Here is a 5,404-nt window from a genome sequence, read left to right on the forward strand (position 1 = left end):
AAAAATCAATCAACTATTTGATTCATTCAATTAAATAATTAATTGAAATTGGCCATAAATTTCGATCAAAAAAATTATATATTGCGACCCCAAAATCGTATTTAGTTTTATTTGAAATAAAAGAAAATATGTGTTTCTTATAAAACATATTTAACATTTTATTATTTTTTGAATTATGCAATAGACAAATAAATTTGGTTCTTGTCATTTGTGTTTTGTTCTAACATAACTTACAAATACAATTACTATAGGGTGAACAAATAAATTATATAAATCATTATCTTCCCTATAATAAAAACCATGTTAGCATGTTCCTTCTAATATGTAGATGCGCCTAGATTTCCAATAAATCAGCAGCCTGTAAGCTAAATTAGTTTTTCTGAAAGTAAACAGAATAATTCGAATTTAATTTTGTTCAATTAAAAGTTAATTTTGTTAAACATTACCTGCATAGAATATCAAGTTCAATTCTTAGTTCCAGGTTGCAGATCTATAATCTTCTTTTGCAGTTGTAGTCTTTTAGCATAAAAAGGTGTATTAAGGAGCTCGGTAATTTAATTTTAGTAACAATTCCTTTCCAAAATTTCCATACATTACAATCGTCTATTAAAATTTGAACCAATCAAAGACAAAAATAATGGGAAAGCAATGTAATATTTGGTATTATATTGATGATACCTTGCAAATTCTGGAAATAGGTAAAAATATAAATGGAAAATACAAATTTTTTCATTATTTTCGGATATTTTTCATATTTTTAAATCCAAAAGAAAGAACTTTTTACCATTACATAATTCAGCTCATTAGTTTATATACCAGATATATTGCTCTCTACTTGGGTTCAAACTGAAAAAGGCAGGAAACAAAAATACAATTTAATGCCAACGCCACTTCGCAACTTCAAGGAGAATCTTCCAACAAACCCATACCGCTCTTGGTTTTAAGAAAACTAGGAGTGAAAAAAATGTATAATTTTAAAAGATCAATACAGTACCCACTTTTTTATTGCAAACATATTCTTAAATATTTGATAAAATGATGGAGTTGATGGGATTGATTGGTCAATTTCACGAAATAAAATTGGTCACTAAAAGAAATAAATAAAAAATATATTATTTTAGTCCGTTTAATGTAAACAGGCTTCAATGGAAAACGGTATTCACATTTCACAATTTCTTACCTTCAATAAACGTAGATTGTTTTCCATTTTTACAATACCACAAAACACAAACACAGGTAATTTCAAATGCGTTCTCTCATATATTTTTGTCAAACCCTTACCACGTGGCCGTTTGTTGTTGCACACTTTATTTATTTCAACCCTTTGCTATGATTTGTTGTTGCGTTCAAAATACTTATGCACACATTTTGAATGCAGCAGACAGAATGTCGCCAATCATGTTATTCAATTTACGCGAAAAACAAAAACCCAACCGTTCGTTACGAGTTACTTCCACAGACTGATCTCTCCATCATACTTTGTTGAATAAATACCCATTCTCTTGTTCTCTTTTCGCTCTTCCCATTGCTCAAAATTATTCAGTTTCAATCACAAAGGTGATTGGATCAATCACATGTGTAATTGGAAACGGAAAAAATTTCAATCACGTTTGTAATTAAAAATTATTTCCGAATTGATTAACAAATTGATTGAATCAATTAATATTTACATTGGAAACGTAACAAATATCAATCATTTTTTTAATTGGTTTTTATTCGGATTTGATTAAATAATTAATTGAATCAATTAACATATTAATTGAATCCGTTTCCAAATTCAATTAAGTGTTTAATTGAAAAAAATTTGGTGATAATTTTTTGTGTGTAGCTTCTTATAATTTATTTAAATAAAAATGATAATGAAGTGCTGAAAATATAGTTATTTCGCTTAAAATTGTGAAAGGTAAATTGGTGAACAATTTTTGACTTTCCAAATTGAATAAAGTGATAGTTTTTCAAATATTTTTCCAGACACGCTGCCTCCATTGGGAAAAAAAGCTCTGGCTGATAGACGCTACAACATGTAACTTGCAACTTGTAACTCAACATCAAACTTTTATTAATGCATAAAAATATGTTAAATGTGATGTGATAGTCGTATAAATGTTATATTTATGAGAATTTATAAATGTTTAATAAAATTAATAAACATCTAAACAATCGTGTTTTACTTGACCACAATGATTCTTTTACAACTATCTTAAAATGCACTTTCTCTGATTGTTTGAAGGGGCTCTTATTGGCGTCCTTCTAAATGTATCCAGAAGGGCACCTAATAATTGCACTCATGCGATACTTTTTTGTAGTAACTTGGCGTGGTACAACTTCTCAATAGTGACGGCCCTTTTCCGAGGAGTTTTGGATATCGTATACGATTGTTTTCGACGTAGTGGGGATTCTCAGAAGCGCCCCCAAATTCAAAAAATGTTGGCAGGGACTTAAGAGGACATTCGAAAACGACTCTAAACTCTATATCCCCACTCAGTTTTGATTTATTTCTCGATCAACTTTATTTTCATTTTGTGGATTTTTTTTTATGTTTTCGTCGGTAACCACCTCTTTCGGGCGTCCACTGCGTTCACCGTCCTCCGTGCTCATTTCACCACACTTGAATTTTGCATACCAATTAATTATTGGTGATTTCCCAGGGACAGAGTCCGGAAACTCATTATGAAGCCAAGTTTTTGCTTCCACCGTATTTTTCCCCTTCAGAAAACAGTATTTTATCAAAACACGAAATTCCTTTTTTCCATTTTTTCACAATAACAAAAGTTGCTTCACAAAAGACAAAAGAAGGTTGGTGCTATATAAAAATAATATGCATTTAATACTAGCGACGCCATCTATGTGTCAGACCGGGGACTTATCAGCCAACCTGTTACAAAAACTATAGCTAATATTTGTTCGGATTCTTTTTTGATTTTTTTTTCTAACACTTCGAAAAATATTATATTATATAAATAGCGCTTATTTTCGTAAGGCCATTTGGTCACAATTCAAGAATCAAATTTTCAGAACAAACTCGTATAGTTCTTGATGTAACCCTGCCAACATTTTTTGAATTTGACGGCGCTTCTGAGAATCCCCACCAAGTCGAAAACAATCGTATACGACAACCAAAACTCGTCGGAAAAGCGCCGTCACTATTGAGAAGTTATACCACGCCAAGTTACTACAAAAAAGTATCGCATGAGTGCAATTATTAGGTGCCTTTTTTAATAAATTTAGAACGACGCCAATAAGAGCCCCTTCAAACAATCAGAAAAAGTGAATTTTAAGATAGCTGTAAAAGAATCATTGTGATCAATTAAAACACGATTGTTTAGATGTTTATTAATTTGATTAAACATTTATAAATTCTTATAAAAATAACATTTATGCCACTATCCCAACACATTTAACATAATTTGTATACCCTTCACCACTACTGTGGTACAGGTTATAATAAGTTTGTGCATTTGTATGTAACGCCAAGAAGGAGTAATCATAGACCAACCTTTTAGTATACGGATCGGCTTAGAATTAAATTCTGAGTCGATTTAGCGATGTCCGTCTGTCTGTCTGTCTGTTGATGTATTTTTGTGTGCAAAGTACAGCTCGCAGTTTTAGTCCGATTGTCCTAAAATTTGGTATAGGGTCCTGTTTCGCCTCAAAGACGATCCCTATAGATTTTGGAAAAAATCGGTTCAGATTTAGATATAGCTGCCATATATATTTTTCACCGATCTGGTCATAATTGGCGTGTATATCAACCGATCTTCCTCAAATTCCGTACATCCAAATATTTTATGAGTCTCGAAAAACTTGCAAAATATCAGCCAAATCGGTTCATATTTAGATATAGCTCCCATATATAGCTTTCGTCCGATTTACACTCATTTGCCCACAGAGGCCAATTTTTTGCTCCGATTTAGTTGAAATTTTGCACAGGGAGTAGAATTAGCATTGTAGCTATGCGTGCCAAATTTGGTTGACATCCGTTCAGATTTAGATATAGCTCCCATATATATGTTTTTCTGATTGCGACAAAAATGGTCAAAATACCAACATTTTCCTTGTTAAATCGCCACTGCTTAGTCGAAAAGTTGTAAAATTGACTCTAATTTTCCTAAACTTCTAATACATATATATCGAGCGATAAATCATAAATAAACTTTTGCGAAGTTTCCTTAAAATTGCTTCAGAATTAAATGTTTCCCATATTTTTATACCCTTCACCACTACTGTGGTACAGGGTATAATAAGTTTGTTTTTTACTAAAATTGTGTTCCATCCTAGTGCATTAGCCAACTTAAATTTTGAGTCTATAGATTTTGTAAAAGTCTATCAAATTCTGTCCAAATCGAGTGATATTTAAATGTATGTATTTGGGACAAACCTTTATATATATAGCACCCAACACATTTGACGGGTGTGATATGGTATCGAAAATTTAGATCTAAAAAGTGGTGCAGGTTATAATATAGTCGGCCCCGCCCGACTTTAGACTTTCCTTACTTGTTTTTCATTAATTATAGAATGATGTTGATTTACAAGTGGCAAGTTACATGTTGCAGCGTCTATCAGACAGTGTTTTTAGTCTCGATGGAGGCAGCGTGTCGGTAGAATATCTGAAAAACAATCACTTTATTCCATTTGGAAAGTCAAAAATTGTTCACCAATATACCTTTTACAATTTTAAGCGAAATATTTATGTTTTCATCACTTCATTATCGATTTTATTTAAATAAATTATAAGAAATTAGTTGTGTTTGGTGTTTCACAAAATAGAAAATGGCTCTTGTAACAATAGTGATGGCAAAATACTTTCATGTACATTTCATACTTTTTCATACTCTTCCCCCATCACAGTTGGCGATTGTTGCAGTGTCACTTACGAGTCTGTGGTAGCGATGAGGATGAAATGGAACTTTGAAATGCTGGCTGGGATAATTGAGGTATGTCTTCAAAAGTACAATTTTTGTTCTACATGCTGTTAGAACAAGTAAAAACAGGAGAAAAATTAAAGTTTTTTAACGTTAGGTTTATTTCGGTAATGGCAGGGTTAATTTCTTAATTGAAATGTCTTCAATCGCGAAAATGATAGTATCAATCAATTAAAAAATTGATTTGATTTGACCATTTCAATTAATTTTTTAATTGACGTTGATTGCAAAACTCAATTATTATCTTGAAATAAAAACGTAACTATTTTCAATTGCTTTCTTATCCGACTTTGTGTTTTTAGTTTTATTAAAAAATTGATTGTTTGAAATAATTTTTTATTTAAAAATTAAAAAAAAAACATCACTTCATTTTATTGACTTAGTCTTCCGCCGTAATTCTAAGATTTCAACATCATTGTTGAAATTCCGCCTAATTTAGTATAAATTCTTACCAACAATAACAAATACAAACAACTCAA

The 5,404-nt window shown here is 31.1% G+C and overlaps 1 long non-coding RNA gene across 1 annotated transcript; it reads right to left on the reverse strand.

The window, feature by feature from the left end:
• Positions 1–260: 260 nt before the first annotated feature.
• On the reverse strand, positions 261–1,436 carry LOC142231574 (uncharacterized). Its single transcript, XR_012720829.1, has 5 exons — positions 1,181–1,436; positions 999–1,087; positions 785–846; positions 447–688; positions 261–379 (listed from the first exon to the last, which is right to left on the reverse strand). It is a non-coding gene; the product is annotated as an uncharacterized LOC142231574 (long non-coding RNA).
• Between the last annotated feature and the right edge of the window lie 3,968 nt (positions 1,437–5,404).

Source organism: Haematobia irritans, chromosome 3, assembly GCF_050003625.1.
Source record: "Haematobia irritans isolate KBUSLIRL chromosome 3, ASM5000362v1, whole genome shotgun sequence".
NCBI lineage: Eukaryota > Metazoa > Arthropoda > Insecta > Diptera > Muscidae > Haematobia > Haematobia irritans.